The sequence below is a fragment of the Canis aureus genome, chromosome X (assembly GCF_053574225.1).
Source record: "Canis aureus isolate CA01 chromosome X, VMU_Caureus_v.1.0, whole genome shotgun sequence".
NCBI lineage: Eukaryota > Metazoa > Chordata > Mammalia > Carnivora > Canidae > Canis > Canis aureus.
The window spans coordinates 38,162,851-38,181,678 of NC_135649.1; the positions used below are offsets into that span (position 1 = coordinate 38,162,851).

Consider the following 18,828-nt stretch of genomic DNA (forward strand, 5'->3'; position numbering starts at 1 on the left):
TCTAGCTGTGTCTCTATGAATAAATAAATAAAATCTTTAAAAAAAAATAAGATGCCCATGTAGCATTCAGGGGATTGCAGCAGGCAGTTTGATACATGGATCGTATAAGAGATGTGGCAGGTGGTACTGATTTTGGAATCATCAGTCAACAAGTCTCCTCATTCTTCTGTGAGGTCGTCATAAGTCTCTGGCTTATGAGAGAACATTCAACAGCAGGTGGATGAGACATTTTTAAAGGGATAGACATTTGCAGGTATCCTTGAAACACTTTCACGGTCTTGGCCACTAGCTGGCTTTAGCTCTCCCACTTCAATCTAACTGCTCTTGACCCAGGAGAGGTATGCGGACTCTGATTGTGAAGTGCGATGTAGGCAGTGGTTAAGGTATTCTCCGGAGAGTGGCAAGAGACCCTAGAAAGTCCAATGTCAGCCTTCTTGCCCCCACCAAGTAGCATTTATGAATCAAGGAGAAATGGACAGATTGAGTAAGAGGTTGTACACTCTTGGCTTTCGCTATACTCGTTCTTAATGCTTTGTCAAATCTTCCTGGCTTCCAGTTGGTACACCCTCCAAACCATTCTGTACACCATCAGGTTGCTCTTCATAAAACACCATTTTCATCAGTTTCCCCAAACCTCCAAAAGAACAATTTCTATTTGTTTTAGTCCATATTCAAAGTTCCTCAAAATTCTAGCCCTACCTTACAAAGCTGAACTAAACCTTACCTAGCCTAAACAAATGAATAAACAAACATTTCCTGGCCTCTACACAAACTGTCTACTCGGTCTGAAAACAAACCAGAGTTTTTCAGACTGTAAACTCTTGTAATGTTATTATCCCACAACCTTGGAATACCCTCTACTAACTTCTCTACCTATATTGACTTCATTGAACACATACTATATACCTCCTATGGCAATCAAAGTTCATTCTGCTCCCGACCTTCTCTTCCCTATTACAGTGAGCATGGTTACAGCGACCATATAGTCAGGATCAGATGACAATTTGGCAAATGTATCTGTGCTATGGGACAATCAAGGAGACACTACTTAAAATGGAGGCTATTCACTCCTCTGAATTGTATGGGAGAACTCCTTGCCTTATTAGTTTACCATGTTGTCTGTCCAGCTTCACTGGAGGTATTGGAGGCTGAAGTACCCCTCAAGGCACCAATCACATGGTAGATATGCACTAGTTTTTTCAGTGTTTGTGTTAGGACTAGCGGCTGATGCTCTTTGTTGGAGTTTGGCAACATTATTTAGGTGTGGCCCATCCTCTAACTAAGAAGGCAGTGCACAAGGAAAATTAATGAGAGTAGACTAAATTCCGCAGAAAATACATTGTAACAGAGGAGATGAGCCCTTCTGCTGAGTAAGCTGAGCCCTAGTAAAGTGATCCTGCCTTCTTCTGAAGAGCTATGGAAAGAAATCACCTTGTGGGTGGTGAAACAGTTAGTCTTCATTTGCAGGGGGGGTTTTAAGTGTCTCTATGGCTTTTGTCTGCCACAAAAATCTCCCCATATATAACATCTGCTCCTTCTTCAAATTACCTCAGCATTTTTCTAAGACGCTGTGAATATGAGCAAGGAGCTCTCACTTTTCGAAAGTGTCCAGCCAAGCCAAAGGGACATTAACTAGAGGTAGGTGGGGAAGTGGACCAAGAAGCTGGTCTCACCAAAGGAAGTTAGTTTATTCCCTGGGAAAGAAATGAAATGTGAGTTGAGTTCAAGAGGTAGAACAAAAACCATTTAAACTCCTCACGGCTAGACTAGAAATTGAATGGAAGAGGTAGATGAGATGGTAAAACATGGCAATAAATAAGTCAGAAATTTCCTGTAACCTTGGGAGAGAAGGTGATAGTGTCAAACTGCTTCACACTGTTTTTGGATATCAAGAGAAGCTCTAGGAAGTCAGCAAACGTTTTTCTATAAAGGGCCAGATAGTAAATGTTTTAGGTTTTACAAGCTACAAACCTATAGTCTTGGTGGTACAGTCTCCTTTTTTTTTTTAATGATCCTTTAAAAACATGTTTTTAAAAAAAATATTTTATTTATCTATTTGACAGAGAGAGAATGCGATTGAGCACAAACAGGGGGAACAGCAGAGGGAGGAGAGGGAGAAGTAGCAGGCTCTCCACTGAGCAGGGAGCCTGATGCGGGGGCTCGATTCCAGGACCCTAGGACCATGACCTGAGTCTAAAGCAGATGTTTAACCGCTGAGCCACCCAGGTACCCCTAAAAACACTTTTTTGTTTTGTTTTGTTTTTTAATTGTAGCAGCAGTTTGTCCACCTTTACTCTAAAAGATGCTATATGTGTAAATTTCAGTTAGATTTCAACTTGAAAAATTCTCTTCTTGTGGTTAAGATTAACTGCAGAATGGGCAGTGGAAACCCTCTAGGGTAAATATGAAGATGATTTTGAATGAGGGAAAGACTAAAACCTAAGACTGACTAACTAGGGATCCTCAGCCAGCAAAGAAAGCAAGTACTCTCAGCCCTGAGTGGCTAGCTGGAGGAGGGGAGCAGGTTTGAGTGAACCTAAGTCTGTGCAAAAGCTGTTCAAAGTGGGGGGAAAATAGGACTGTGATTTGAGCAGGACAGTGAGCATCTGGCCAAATTAAAGCTGGGGAACTCCCTCAGGAGCCTTCAGAACAGACCCAAACACAGTCTGGAAGCCGGGGTCAAAGAGAGGCAAATTTTGAGGGTGTTTTTTGACCACAAAGGCTGGGGGAAGTCCTGGGCTTTGTAATTACCAAGCAACTGAGACTGCACTTTGGGAATAAGTGAAATTTCTGCAAAATGTAACTTACCTGCCTAGGATCAGTCTAAAATACCATAAGGGGTACACCCTGATGGATGGAAAGAAATTATGCCTGAAAAATTGGAGTCTGGGGACACTGGGAGTTCTGGTGCAAGAGAGGAAGAGGTTAGAAAGGTTGCCTTTCCCCTTCCCCCACAGGAACCACTTTTCACTAGGGAGCACAAAGCAGGCCAGAAGGTAGAAACTACAGACTTTCTAAAGCACACCTGACAAATATGCTTATGAGAAACCAAGGGAGGAGCTCCCCCCTCAAATGCTGACTGAAAAGACCTGAGGGCAACAAGTCTTAAACTGAGATCAACTTGTCAGGAAGATAGAAAGAACAATGCCTCCCTCACCCAGCTATAGCCCAGGGCTAGAGTGCTCAGAACTGAATAAATGCTCAGTGCCTAATTGGGAGGAGGAAGGGTTAGTGTGGGTGGTAACCACACTTACCACAGGTGTGCTGAAAATAACCCTATATTTCAGCTTCCACAGTGTTTCCACAACCACTGTTTGATTTGAAGCTCACAAGCCAGTGTGATCCTAAGATAGGACAGAGATTATTTTCCCAAGTTTTACAAGACAATGAAACTGAGGCTCTGAAGGGTTGAGCTTGGTGCCCAAGTTCACACAGCTTTCAAATAACAGCAGCACACTCTCAATATTCCAAGTGCAATGCTCATTGAGAATTTAAAAGGCTCTTAAAGATTTATTTATTTATTTATTTATTTATTTATTTATTTATTTGAAAGAGAGAACACTCGAGAGCGGGTGTTGGGGGAGGCAGTGGGAGAGGGAGAGAGAATCGCAAGCAGACTCTGCACTGAGTGTGGAACCTGACTCTGGGCTCAATCTCAGCACCCTGAGATCATGACCTGAGGTGAAACCAAGAGTCTGATGCTCCACTGACTGAGCCACCCAGGCCCCACTGAAAGGGCTTTTAAATGGAAACAGTTCCAAAGCCAGAGTCTGCATTCTCAAGAAAATGTTGAGGCTAACCTAAGAAAGCCACAAAGATGGAGTTGGGATAGTTTTTCATCCCAACCCCTTCATACCCAGGGTTTTCACCTGAAGCAGAAGGATACACTAAGCCATGACTTAACCTGCTCAGTTTGTTACAGATGCTGAGAAAAATAGCTTTGACTTTGGATTTAAATGCAAAGTAGGATGGGGGAATTGAAAAGGGTTATAAATGACTCCTGTGCTAGGTGTGGGGGATACAGCAGCAATTAGGACACTGTCTATGACCTCAGGGGAACCTCAAGTCTAGTTGGGAATCCCAAGATAAATAGCTACAAAACGATGTGATAATTAATCTGATAGAGAGGGGAACTAGGATGAGAACTGAAGCCCGGAGAAAGAGGGGCGGGAAGTCCCACAGCACACCACCATGCTTCCCTAACACACTGACCCAATGCCTATCCCACTCCAGTACAAGAGGGGAGCAGTAATGCTGGAAATGTGATAGTACATGAAACGTGACCCCTCGTGAAATGAACTACATACATTGTAAAACGTTAAGTCATGGCTCTATTGTTCTATTACAAGATGTAAACTGCAATTTTTTTTTATCAAGCTAGACACTATAAACTGAAAATCTATGAGCAGTATTCCCTTCTTTTCTACCTTCTGACACTATGCTTCTAGAAAGGAGGCTATGGCACTGGAAGGGTGGAACACCAAACTTGAGTTAAAAGTCTGGTTGGTTAACATCACCTGGGTAGGAGCATGACTGGAGTGCTTATAGGGTAATGTTATGTTCCCAGATTTATGCTCTTTGATCTCCTGGAGATAATGAAGGAGGAAAATTTATCCAAATGGAGCTTCAACCTACTGGCTTAATTTTGTCACAAATGGAACTGCTGTTGAGGAAACCATAGTAGAAAAAATATTGTCACTTAGGATGGAAAAACTCATACAAGTTTCCTGCTATTACCTTATTGCAAGAATCTCAAGTTCAAGCCATCTATTGTCTTTTACATAGAAATTACTTGGCTTCACCAAAGTTTCTTTGTTTCTTTTTGTTGATCCTTGGTATAGAAATTTAAGCTTGTGTAGAAATCACCTGGTTTCACAGACGGTGATTACTTTATTAAATAAAAATAATAATAGCTACTATTTATTGAGTACCCACCATGTTCCAGGCCTGTGTGGACAACATCATGAAACCTCACAGATTTAAAAGTCTACTGGCCATTCCTACACCCCTGCAACATATAATCTTCCTAAGTGCAGGCATTTAGCCTGTTTTGTTTACCAGTGCATCCCAAGTGCTTAGAAAAGCGTTGAAAACATAGTGGATCCTCAATACATAGCCAATAGATTATAAAATTGAGCCTTGAGAGGTTAAGTGATTTATCCAAAGTCACATAATCAATTGAATATGGGGATCTTAACCCAGTTCTATCTTAATGACAATCTCTTTGTTTCTTCCACAACACTAGGCTGCCTTTTGGTAAATGTGTTCCTGGTTTACGGTTGTGATGGAGGCATACGAAGTGACACCATCCATAAAGTCATCTGGAACCATCTTCTTGCCATCAAAGTTACTGGTGTCTTTCTAATTCAACTATTCTCCGGCACTCATGCCTGAACTACCTTTCTTCTAATCTCAAAGCATTCATTTGCTAGGCACCAAATAAACATACCACCTTCTGCAGAGACAGTTCACACCCACATTTCCACACCACTCTTCAAAACTCTCCATTTATACACCAAGATCAAGGCACTGGGCAAAAGAAGGATGTGGATGACACTTCTGATACAGCTCCCTACTCTGGCATTCAGAAAACTTGTCAGCACTCTGACAAATGTCAGCAGTAGAGAGTTGCAAGGAAACCCAACCATCATCTAGCTCAATGCCTCAACTAGTGCTGGAGTAATTCTAAAAAATTACTAATTCAGGCCAGTCCATGGGTATCACTAAGGGGGTAGGCAAGAGAGTGCCAGGATGTATGCAAAATTACAGGATAAGCCTGAAGCTTCTTCCTGGACCAATAATTTTCTAGATTGGAAGACAAAGTTAAATAATTCACCTACTGAATAAATATCACTTTTATATTTAAACCACTTCTGATATAGTTTATCACATAGAATACCCAACTCAGACTAATGTTTAAAGATAAACAGGAGACTGGGGTACAGGTTACTGCTCAGGGAGTATTTCCTTGGAGAAGTGATATTTGAATTGTGGCCTGATGAGTAAGATTCAGTTAGCAAGGGGAAGAGAAGGAAGAGAATGGAACAAAGGGAGGTATGTGTTGTGTCCTTGGCAGGGAGAATAACATGTGTAAGAGTTCTAGGATGGGGAAAAATGCAGGATTTAAAGAGGTGGAGGCCTGAGTGCCCTAGGCCCACACTCCACAGTGAGAATGTTCTATTATCCCAAGATCTCTTGCAGCCCCTCCTAGGAGTCCTTTTTGCTCACATCCTGCCAAAACGCTGAAAATCATGGGGGAGGAGGTCCAACAGCCTGGAACTGAGATGTTCACAGCTGCTCCAGCATCACCCCCAAATTCCTTAGCTAAGACCAGGAAGCCAGGAACACATAGTTATCATTGCTTAAGGATTTTTAACACATTTGCTAAAACCATCCACTCATTTAGATTAGAAACTGCTTGGTATAAAAGTAAACTAGTCAGGGGGATCTCTGGGTGGCTCAGCGGTTTGGCGCCTGCCTTTGGCCCAGGGGGCGATCCTGGAGTCCTGGGATTGAGTCCTGCATCGGGCTCCCAGCATGGAACCTGCTCTCCCTCTGCCTGTGTCTCTGCCTCTCTCTGTCTCTCTATCATGAAAAAATAAATAAAATCTTAAAAAAGTAAACTAGTCAGCGCATTGTACACACCATTGCAAGTAACAATATCAGCTAATATTTATATATTTGATCTTCACCATCACTTTTTGAAATAGGTGCTCTTATGGGTGCCTGGGAGGCTCAGTCAGTTGATCATGGCTCAGGTCATGATCCCGGAGTCCTGAGATTGAGCCCCACATCAGGCTCTCTGCTCAGAGCCTGATTCTCCCTCTCTCTCTGTCACTCTGCCTACTTGTGCTCTCTGTGTCAAATAAATAAATAAATCTTAAAAAGAAACTGATGCTATTATTACTTTTATTTTATGAATGAGGAAACAGGCTCCAAATGTACCCAGAGTCACATAGCTAGTGAGCAACAGAACAAAGACTATGACACCAGGTCCCTCTGGTGCTAAAACCCATATACTTAATACCATGCTGCCCTTCTGAGCAGGGTTTGTAGGGAAGAGAAATTATGAGGACCTTAAACCCTGCAGGCCACTAAGGAAACCTGTTGTTCTACCCCCTGGGATTCCCTAAGATTGGATGGAGGGTCATGAAGAAATAAACTGTGTCAACTAGCTACCAAATGCCGGGCCTTGTGATAGGTAACCCTAAATGTGTTATTTCATTTAATCTTAAGAGCAACTCCTCATGGTGGAAAAATTATTATCCCCTATTTATACATGTGGGAATCATGGCCCAGAGTGGTTAGGCTATTTACCTCTTTGGTGAGTCCTGGAGCTGTGACCAGAATCCAGGCTTTAGCGATTCCCAAAGTCTGTACCCTTTCCATCAGAGTACATCAAAGATGGCTTAATATTTAACCCTTCCCCGGTTATATATTTGCACTTTAACAGGGGTATTTCTTGTGTGAATCTCACAGGACCATGGCAGACTGGGAAGCAAGGCTGAGTGGGGACGGCAGGGTGGGCCTGCCTTAAATCACACCGGAATGGCATTGACCTACCTTCTTCCTGTAGTTCCTGAAGTGGGGCCATGTGCCAGGGAAGATAAATCTCCACTCCTGTCCCAGGCTTCTTCTCCTTCAACTGGGATAACAACTCTCAGACATTCTGGCAACCATAGAAACGGAGAGAGAGAGAGATTGAGAGAGAGAGAGGAATCAATCAAGAGTTTATTTGCAAAGGGTAATGTCAGAGGACGGACTTCCTTTAAATCCTGCTAACTCTGTACAGTTAAAAAGGTTACTGGCTCAGGAATTTGATTTCCCCCTGACTTGCTTTCAGTGGTTTGTTTTTTATCATTGATCAGATCATATTCTTTCTCTCATCCCACCACCTACCTTTTGCAACGCAGACTTGGATGTGTGTTCTTAGGTCTTCCCACCTCTCTCTTGCTCTGGCTAACCTAGGACTTTGCAAACAAACCCTACTGAGAAGTATGGACAGCCTGGGCCTTTCCAAAATCTCAAGCTGCTGAAGGAGATATGGTATTTAGTTAAGCTGAAGTGAAGCCCTGCATAAATCATAAAGAGGCCAACCTGGGTTACTCAAACAGGACCCTAGGAGGTGCTTGGGGAATAGTCTTGCAGGCAGCTTTATTTTTCTACAGCCGATTTACTTCCAAAATGCTGGGGCCCATGAGTACCCCAGGATTAACTTGGCTCCCAGATGCTGGAGCGGGTCTTGGCCTTGGAGCACAGTTCTGGTGTTGTTTCCTGAATTCCCACATTGCTGTTTTCCACACATGGATCAGGCTTCATACTTCCTGTGTCTGGACCGTTTGTGTGTGTGTGTGTGTGTGTGTGTGTGTGTGAGTTTGTGTTTATATACTTGCAAAGGGTGGAAAGTGGGGAAAAGGGATCCAAAAGGAAGAGTTTATGTTTCATATGCGTCCCTTTGTTCCCTTCCTGTTCAGATAAAGCTGCTATATTCTGATCAGCTGGCTTCTGCATGTGCAGGGCTAGTATCCTCGTGCATAAATAGGAATGAGTTTAGGAGTTGTCCTGAAGAAGGCTACTTCTCAGTGTTTGGCTAATATATTTTGTAGGGTGTGTTTTGGGGGCAGGGGAGGGAGAGTTATGTGGGGTCTTAAATCCTTAGGATTTATTTTCCCTGGTGTACGTGCTTGCCTCTGCTTTTGTTTCTAGATGCATTTAAATGATTTAGTTGTTCACCAGGCAATTAGAGGAAGATGTGCTCATTTCACACTCCCAGTTGACTTGGTGGGTGGAGGAGAATGCCACTCAACACAAAGCACTATGGTTTTGTGGTCTTTCCCTCTAGAAGAACCTAGCCAGGGATGGAGGAATAGATTACAAGCCACGTTCTCCTTCCTACTTTTCCGGTACACTGGGCCAAAGACTGCATGCAAAGGGCAGATTTTCAAAAATTAAAACATTTCTTAATTGTCTAAATTAAAAACCAGGAAATTTTACAATGAAACATTTCACTTCTGGTTTCTCTTGACAAATCACAAGTCCTGGACACATAGAGCCTGCATTTCCCATGGTGTCGACCAAGCTGCTCCCTTTGCATGCCTGCTTTGCTGCCCAGAAGAAGGCAGCCTTGATCATTACCCTTGCCTCCTGACACCTAGCCTGAGGGTTGTCACCTCTAAAAAACTTTTTTATTACAGTCAAATACACGTAAAATAAAATTTATCAGTTTAGCAATTTTTTAAGCATACAATTCAGTGGCACTAAATACATTCCAAATGTTGTATAACCATCACCACAATCTATTTCCAGAACTTTTTCATTATCCCAAATAGCAACTGTGGTCATTAAACAGTAACTCTGCATTCTTCCCTCTCCTCAGGCCCTGATCAGCACTAGGCTACCCTCTGCCTCTATGAATTTGCCTATTCTAGGCACCTCATACAAGTGGAATTGTACATTTGTCCTTTTGTGTGTGGCTTCTTTAACTTAGCGTAATGTTTTTAAGGGAGAAACTGATTTTTTAAGTTGCCTTCTTTTTTTTTAAGAGCATAGACACTGGTTTTTATTGCACATTAAAGGAGCAGTTGCATTTTAGTGGGGGGAGGAGGCCAAATGGGTCAGGTGGTTTGGTGTAGAGGCTCTTTATTTACAAGCTTAAAATGATCATTATATCCATTATTAATACATGGAAGGTCTTGATGTACTTGGGCAACCTAGTGTCTTTACGCAGGTGTTTTAGTTAGTGGCTAATTCTCCTGGTATCCCCCAGACGCCTCAACAGATTTTATAGTCAGGATATGAAGACACAGGGATGCTCCAGGGATTAGTTAAATGTGTGTGGCATACTTTGCTGTATAAACTCACTCTCTGGAACTAGTTTTCACTCCCTGCTCTCAACTTCCACAGCTTTTACTGTCAATCCCATTCATTTAACACTTAGCACACGCTTGTTAGTTGTCTTTTTCTGTACATACCCTTGAAGGCAGGAGCCAAGTCTCATCTCCCTTTGTTTTCTCAGTCCTGTCCATAATAGCAGCTTGATCAATGTTTGTTGATGTTGGCCTTCCCCTCCCCCTTCCTTTTAAGTAGAGCTGGCAAAGCATAACTTTAAATTCAAACCCAGTTTAAACAAACTGCAGGGTTTTCAGGGTAAAAACAAAAGGAAGTCTTGCGTGGCAGGAGAGAAGGAACACCTAAGACTCTTGAAGAACTGGGCCAAGCCCAGGTACCAAAAAACCTGTTGTTTGCCACAGGCCTAAGAAGTGACTCATGCATAGCCTGAATCTACCATTAAATTCAGAGCTCTGTTCACTCTACTCCATCAAAATTCACATTTGGAGAAGAACAGTAATGCCCCAGGCAGGATCTGAGGGGGGTATTAAAGGATTTAAGTATTTTAGGGGTTTCCATTGCAGGAAGGCCCTAGTAGCTGTAGGGAAGACAGGCTGGAACGGTCTTTTGAGGGCAACTTCAAAGCCGGGGACAGACATTCGACAAAGAGCTACCACGCCTTTGCCACTAGGATTTGCTTCCCAGCCTTTTCCGTAATGGCAAAAGATGGGAACTAGCCTCAGTGGCCTCTCAATAGAGGGACACATAAAAGAATCTTGGCACTTTTGTGCAATGGAACATTGAGCTCTCATGAAAAAGAACTAAGTAAAGGAAGTTATACTGAGATGGAAGGATATTAAGAAATGTTGAGTAAAGAAATCCAAGGGGTGCTGTGACTGATGATCCCACTTATAAGGAGCAAAAATGGAACATCTCTATGTCAATAATATATTTTGAAGATTACACACCGGCAGAGAGAAGGGGAGAAAGGGACTATAAGAACAGAGTGGTCGAGAAGAACTCTTTACCCCTTAAGGTACAGGATTGATTTTATCATGTGCATATAGAACTTTTTCCATTTTTCCAGCATTGTTTATTTTAACAAGTATCCCCCTGCTGCCACTATGATCAGTAGGAGTCTGCAGCATATACCCCCGCCCTGTCTCTGCCATCCACTCTTCCAAATAAGGCTGGAATAATCTTCCCTTGCCTCACAAGCCAGGTGCCTCCATGTCTTTAACACTCAAAATCTTACTTTCCCCATTAAAAATCACCCAAATAACTTCACCTCACCCATCTCCTGAATTATACCAAGAATCCATCTTGCCCATGTTCCTGCTTCTGAATCTTTGAGCACCCTGCACATCCAGGCTACCCCACTGCATGCCAGGAGCCTATTACTCTTCCTGGACCCCGTTATATTCTAGGACCCCGTTCACAGTCAGGTAGTGTTTCCTTTGTGCACATTTCCTCTTATGTGCCGTGATCCATGGCCTCTCAGGAGGCTCCCTTTGGGCAGGCTTGAATTGGAAGTCGTTTTTTTCACAGGCATGAGTTCATCATAATAGCTCTGCGTTGTCAAGACCTTTACAACTAGACTCATTTTCATCTTGTAACGTTTTCTAGGAAATATGGATCTGCAGAGAATGGTGATTTTCATGGTAAGTGTTCCCTCATGTTTGTTTTCACAAGCTCACTTCGGAGATACACAGCATGATTTCCTCTTTCAGTACCAGCACGACAATAGATTTAGGTCCTGGCGCCACTGCAGAACTGTTTAAAAGAGAAATCTCACCCACCCTGGTTAGGAAAGGGATAATTTATTATTTTAATTGTGGGGATCTGACTTCATATCCACCCTCAAAAGTGTAGGAAAAGAATTCACTTTTAAAAATAAAGTCACAAAGCCTACACACCTTGGATGTAGATGCTTAAAACAGATGAGCAGAACATTTGATTTTCCTGGACACATTCAAGACTGTTCACCATGGGACATATACAAGGAGGAAGACATGCATGTGTGGAGTGCTCTGTGGTTTGCAGTTTTCACACACATTTCATTTTATTTTCATATGCCAATGTTGTTAATAGGGTATGTCCTACAGCTTTTATTTACAGATAGAAAGATTAAGGCTCGGGAAAGTCAAGCGACTCAAAAAAGTTGCACAACTGGCTGTTAAGTGCTACAGTCCAAAGTGAGTTCCTCCCTTCCAAGTTCCGTGTCATTCTGCTACCCCTAGTGTTCCTTTGGGCTTTTGTTTCCCAGATGTAAAAATGGTAGATTTTCAGTGTCCCAGGATGCTGTTCTTAACTGTCTGTGCTCTCAGGCAGGATCAGTTTTTCGCAGCCGGGAAACGTGAACACCACAGTGATACTTGACGTACTTCTTCCCCCTCCGGGCCTCATGAATTAAGGGGAAAGAAAAGCTACCTATTTGGGAATAGCGGGCCAGACCTTGCCACAAAGGTGTACGGGAGCCAGCCGACGACACACTGTCGCACTCTCTCGGGAGACCGAGAAACCTAGCGTCTCTTCTTTCTCTGCTCAGCAGTAGCCGGGGGGGTGGGGGGGAGATGGAGAGCGAGACAATAGTCTCTTGTTCAGTTTTATTAATTTTGAGAGCGGGTGGGACAAAAAGATCGGACCGACGACGCAAGTGACCAATCCCGACCGAATCCTGGACGGGGATTCGCCAATCCGGAGCAGCGAAAGAACGCCGGGTGAGACTTAACTCTTCACCGCCCGCCCCGCCCAGGCCGGCCCTCCCAGACCGCCCCGGAGGCGGAGACTCCGCGGAGCCCCGCCCACACCGTCCCCGCTGCCAACGCGGCCCGCCAAAGGGAAGGGGGGCGGGCATGCGGGGGTGGGGTGGGAACGGGGAGGCTACCGGGAGCAGAGGAAGAAAGAAGGGTGTCGCGCAAAGCTGCGACCTGGGTGGGGGCCTGCTGGTCATAGGAAGCAAGAAGGGAAGGAAAACAGAGGAGCGCTGCTCCTTCCTGCATTATTTTGAGCAAGCTTTGCGAGAAGCTGCTTTTCAGCATTTCTATTTGTGTTTCTTCCTCCCGCTGTGGGGCGGGGGGCTGCACGGGCTCTCCCACGCACCTCCCCTCCGCTGGTGTCGTAGATTATTGTTGGAGTCTTTGCAGAACCCTTTCTTTCCCCCCAGCCAGCGCTTGCGTAGCCTCTCAGGACCCAGTCAGCGCGTTGAGCCACGTTAGCGGGTGGACGAGAACTAGGACCCTTCGCATTCGCTGGAGTGGCTAGACCCCGCCGTTCAATTGTTTGAAACTTCCCCGCCCCCTGGCCCCGCCTCTCTTCCGCCCCCCGCCCCTCCAGGGTCCTGGACGGCTCCCTTCCTTCATTCCCCGCCCTCTACTCCGCCCCACTCTCCAGTCCACCCCCCTCCCACTCCTCCCCCCCGCTCCTGGGCGGTCCTAGCCGCGCACCGCAAGAAGAAAAGCCACCCATTCGTCCTCCTCCCCTACCTCCCATCCTTTGCCCAGGAGCTGCCTTCATCGCAGTCACGCCCCTTCCTTCCGAGGAGCTTTCTGGCTGCCCAAGCTGGTAGACCCCCTGATTTATTATTCCTCCATCTCCTCTCTGTTCTGCCTTATCCTCTCTTAGTTCTCACCGCCCCCTCCAGCCCCCACCTCCAGCCTGTCTTGCGTCCGACCATCTGCTGCTCCACCCTCTGGCCCGGTATCCTGCCTGTCCACTGCCACCAAGGAGAGCCCGGACGCAGCAGTGAGGAGCGGAGCAGCCGGAGTTGGGGCTTCCCCCTGCCCATCCCTGGCCTCCGGCCCGGGACCGAAGCCACTTGAGCGAGCAGAGAGTCGTCACCTTGTCTTCGGTGCCTTCAGGGGTAGGAGAAGCATGGTTACTTTACGCGGGGAACTGGGGCAGGAATCCATGGTGGCATGAACTTGATCGTGCCCTCGGCGTGAGTGAGTTGATCTAGATGTGTGTGGTGATGCCCGTGTGTTCTACTTTCTTTGCAGCTGGCCGTTGAGTTTTCCAGGATGAGCAGCAACTTAAATCGGTTAAAGAGTGTGCGCTCCTCTCCCGTCCTACGGAGATGCTAGTGGGTACCACTACTTGATGGTACTTTTACTTCCTTGCTCCTGGGACCCTTGTAGGTCCCTAGGTGATTAAGCACAAAAAGGAATGAGGGAACTTCAGGTCTACATTTACTAAGGAGGAATGTGTGCGCTTATCTCAGATTGCAAGATGCGTTCCTCCCTAAATGCTTAGAGTTGGGGTGGGGGCCCACACTGCCCTCCGCCGGGGGCTGTGAATTCTTGAAGTCCTAAAGTCTGGGAGTAATCTACCATGCTACACTCCTTTTGGTCTGTGTGTGTGTGTGTGTGTACGTGTATGGTGGTGAGGACTGGATTGCCCAGTATCTGCTTTAGAGATGTTAGTAAGGACTTCTGCAGGATCATGCAGGTGTCTTGAGGGTCCCAAGCCCAGGTCACTGTACATTGGTGCGTTAGCAGCAGGATGGATCGATCAATATATGAAAACAAAGAAAAATGAGAGGGAAAGTGACAGTCTTTGTAGTCTGGTAAATTGCCACTAATAGTAGTTTAATAATCATCTGCAGCAAGGGACTAGATACAATTAAATGAGAGAGGAAAGGGGGCGTTTGTGAGAAACAGCATTAGCAATCTCTAGCATGTGTTTTAGAAAGAATCGTAGTTATGTCTAATGTAGCTCTCCTTCCTCCTTCCGTTTGCCACCCTTACGTTAAGAGTAGAAGTTGGGAGGCGTTTAAAACTTTTTTTTGGGATCCCTGGGTGGCGCAGTGGTTTAGCGCCTGCCTTTGGCCCAGGGCGCGATCCTGGAGACCCAGGATCGAGTCCCATGTTGGGCTCCCGGTGCATGGAGCCTGCTTCTCCCTCTGCCTGTGTCTCTGCCCCTCTTTCTCTCTCTCTGTGTGTGACTATCATAAATAAATAAAAAAATTAAAAAAAAAACTTTTTTGAATATAACCTTTTTCCATTCAGAGAGGAAGATAATTAGTCACCATAGTCTCCAATAATGGAGGGCTAAGGTTATTTAAGTCTCCTTGAACTAGGTTTTGTGAAAAGTCCTTTCGTGGGCCAGCCTTTGTGAAGCTTTCTTGGTTAGACCTTTCAGCACCTTCATTTAGGAGCTAACAATACTTTGAAATAGCATTTTGGATGCAGGATAAATTTTCACCCATCTCCCCCCACCTCTCTCCAGTCAGGCAAGCGTGGCAAACTTAGAAGGGTGGTGGTATTTAGAGACCTGTTACCAAGATGTCACCAACCCATTGCTTGTTTGGGAACAAATCATTCACTTTATTTTTAAATAGTTGTGTTGGTTGATTTTAACGGGGGGGAAAGCAAAGCAGGAAGGGAGAGAAAGAATGTTACAGGGCGACAATTTTAAAGGCTATCGTCTTTCAGATCAGCTGGGAGGGAAAAGTTGGCCTGACCAAACTACATTTTATAACTGGCCTGGGACATTTTAATAGCCAGGTGGTTGTAGAGTAGTTGCATCTATTTACAGATGATAACTCAGGTTCCAGTTATTCTGTATGGGTTTATCCGGTGTCATTTACAGACACTTTCTGGCACTACATCATACTTCATTTTAAGATCCTTCTTTCTTTGGAAAACTCTGTGGCTCTGTAAAATTGAAAGTGCTTTTCCTAACTTCATAGTCTAGATAGGCAGTAAATCTCTGACCATGCTTGTTGTAGAGTCACTTTTAGGGTGAAAGTGGTGGATCTGTTTACCTACGTAACAGATTTTAGAAGGAAATTTTAAAATTCGCGTTCAATGCTATTTTGGATTTGGAGATTGGAAGGTCATTTCTGGTTTGTGAGATAGGAATTATTAGACAGATGCAAACCCAAGGCACTTTGTGGAGTTGCTTTTTCTGAGGCTTTATAAAGAGTGAATTACACTGTTTCTAGAATGCCCTTAAGAACAGTCTATTCAGAGCGCAGAGGGATGGATGCTATGACCTTGAGGTCCCATTGAGTGCCAGAATTCTAAGTGGGTACATCTGCTTCTGTGCCTCTCCTAAGAGCTCTCTCCCAGGGCCTGTGCCTTCTTTAAAAGGGTGTCTTTGTAATTAAGCAGCCTGTCTCCCCCATCCCCCTTTCTTCCTTTGATCCAGCTTTTTAAGGCCTTTTTTCCATTTGGAGACAAGAGGAGTTTCTCACACTCTCCTAGTCCCCTCTTAAGGTTTCTTTTCCTTTTTTCCCCCAAAGAGTCCCCCGAAGTTCTTGGGCTGGTTAGAAGTTGTTTTGTTTTGTTGGGGTGGAGGGAATGTTACCAGTGAGGAGAGGTAGAGGATATATTCCTTCTTGGGAAATGCTTGTGGCCAGGTAGCCTCCTCCATGGAGACTGAGCATTTGGAATGCATGAGAACAGTCTATTCTTAGGGACTATCTGGAAGAAATTGTCCTTTGCACCCATTAAGTGCAGCTAAAACCCACTGAAAGGGGTGGAGAGAGGTGTGTGTGGTCGTGGCCCAGCCTTTTAGGATGGTAAGTGGGTAAATGTTCCCAAATCTCCTATTACATCACCTCTTTCCTCCATGGATTCAGTGGGTTTGGAGATCTGCTTGACAGGTTAATTAGCTTGGGACTAAACCAATTTGTTCAGAATTGTGCTCTATTGATTTCCTGTCCCCAGGAATTTTTGTTGGTGGTTTTCTATGATGAGTTGTCTTTAGTCTTTCTTACTTTTTCGTTCCTTGCTGCCTTTTGTGGACTTCGGTCCAAAATCTAGGGTCCCACCCCCAAGTCAAAGGTTAGAACTTGGTCCCAGGAACTAGGAGGGTATGAAACAGGCTGTACATCCTGCACTGCTCTCCTCCACGGTGGGCTTCTGACCCCTTTTAACCCAGAGAAAGGAGGGAAGTTGCCCCTTCCACACACAGCACACAAAATCTGAACTAGAAAAAAAAAAGGAAAAGGAAAATAAGAGGTCATCTGCTTTATAAGAGAACCCACTGCAAGTTTCATTGAAAGAACTAGCTTTCCTAGTTAGTGCCTTTGAGCTATGACTTGATAATATAAAAATTCACTATGACTGGGTCTTCTCAGAAACATCTTTATTGCATAAAGGAAGACATTAGAATTTTGTTGTAATGATTATAGCTTGAACTAAGTGAGGCCATTATTTGGCCTTTGAAATCTTTTTGTTATATGGGATGGAGTAAATTGTCTAAATAATTTTGGCTTGTAATAATGCTGACCATGTTTAGCTCCAGCCTACAGTCACTTGTAGAAGGGAGCTAGTATGACTTTCTGAAAATAAATAAGACTTTTTAAAAATTTTTTATTTATTTATGATAGTCACACACAGAGAGAGAGAGAGGCAGAGACATAGGCAGAGGGAGAAGCAGGCTCCATGCACCGGGAGCCCGACGTGGGATTTGATCCCGGGTCTCCAGGATCACGCCCTGGGCCAAAGGCAGGCGCTAAACTGCTGCGCCACCCAGGGACCCCAAATAAATCAGACTTAACAGATTTTGATTAGTCTAAGGATGGGACTGCCTACTCCATATAGGTAAAAAAAAAATATGTATTGTATTTGAATAACCTCAGGACCCAGAAAATTGCTTCTGGTAAATAACAGCAATTGATGCCTTTTTTAATCGAAGACTATACAATAAATTTTCCTAGTGAGCCTATTGGTGAATGGGACCTGGGCTCTAGGCTGACCTCTAACTTAGTTTACCACCCTTGGCAAGTCCTCTTGTAAATTGTGAGAAGTTGGACAGGGTGATTTTGAGAACCAGTTCTCAAAAGTTTATGGTGCCCTTCCTACACTTCTACTTGTGATGTGAATGTGAATGATTCCTCCTAGAATGAGGTACAACGATTGTTAGAGATACAATCATATAGTCATCTGGATGTTAAAAAAAGCCTAAAACTATATATCAGTATAAATGCATTGTGTTTTGTATTTTAACAACATATCAAATTAAAGAGCTACGATCCTGCCCAAAATTTCATCAAGGATCTCATCATCCTAACAGATCACCCACTTTTGTTTTTCCTGGTTCAAATCCTTGTTTCTGTACTTAACATGAATTTTACATAGGTAAAATATGTGTGTGGGGGGGCGCATAGAAATTTACAAAGTTTCTTTTAAATACGACCTCACCTAACACTTAGCTTTGTAAACCTGTGTGGAAGAATGAAGTGAGAACCTGAGTACGCATGAAGAATCATGTATGTCTGTTCCTTGAGTGCCAGGAGAGACTAAGAGACTTAATAAGTAATCCCTAACCCTTTCTGTGATTCCGGGGGGTTCATATATCTAGCAAGGCTGTTCACTCCATTCCTTGGACCGCCTGTTACCCCTCCCCCATTCTTTTCAAGCAAAAAGGAAACTAGGGTCCACTGTTTACTTTGTCTAAACCATTAGCAATGGATTCTTAAATCACTGTAGCATGATATCCCATCAAGAGAGTACACATTTGGGTAGACTATAAAATTTCCCCAACGAGAAAGGAAAAGCGGGAAGGCACAAATGTTATGGTTTCATGGCTTTGGAAATAATATGTTTAAATTAGACTAAAAAATAGTAAGGAAACTCAGGATTTGAGACAAATAAAGACCTGTAGGTGTGGCAGGATGACCCACACATAATGGGTTCTTCATTTGAGGCTCTCACTCTATTGTGGAAGCTCAGTTACACAGTCCTTTAATTTTCCTTTGATAAAGTATGGTATACATAAGTTCTCCATTTTGGATGAATTCATTCCTGGAAACCAGTGGCTCATTGTAAATTAGATTAAATTTCTTTAACCAGAATAGAAAAGTGAAGTATGGGTTTTTAGTCCTTAGAAAGTTCCAGCAAGGGCACTGGGGTGGCTCAGTGGTTGAACATCTATCTGCCTTTGGCTTAGGTCATGATCCTGGGGTCCTGGGATCGAGTTTCTTATGGGCCTCCCTGCAGGAAGCCAGCTTCTCCCTCTGCCTATGTCTCTGCCTCTCTCTGTGTCTCTCAT

The 18,828-nt window shown here is 44.1% G+C and overlaps 1 protein-coding gene and 1 long non-coding RNA gene across 4 annotated transcripts in view; both read left to right on the forward strand.

Annotated features, from left to right (window-relative positions):
- The window catches only part of LOC144307920 (uncharacterized), a 29,471-nt gene extending 17,110 nt beyond the window's left edge, over window positions 1-12,361 (forward strand). The window contains exons 3-4 of one of the 2 annotated variants that reach the window (XR_013374583.1): window positions 11,455-11,489; window positions 11,934-12,361. This is a non-coding gene — a long non-coding RNA (uncharacterized LOC144307920). Of the gene's footprint in view, window positions 1-5,245; window positions 6,792-11,454; window positions 11,490-11,933 lie in introns of those variants that run through there. The other variant, XR_013374584.1, reaches the window with a different exon arrangement.
- An 887-nt stretch (window positions 12,362-13,248) lies between these two features.
- The window catches only part of AMOT (angiomotin), a 64,842-nt gene continuing 59,262 nt past the window's right edge, over window positions 13,249-18,828 (forward strand). For both annotated transcript variants that reach the window (XM_077889856.1, XM_077889857.1), the window contains exon 1: window positions 13,249-13,690. The gene's annotated coding sequence lies outside the window, so the exon portion shown is untranslated. The remainder of the gene's footprint in view (window positions 13,691-18,828) is intronic.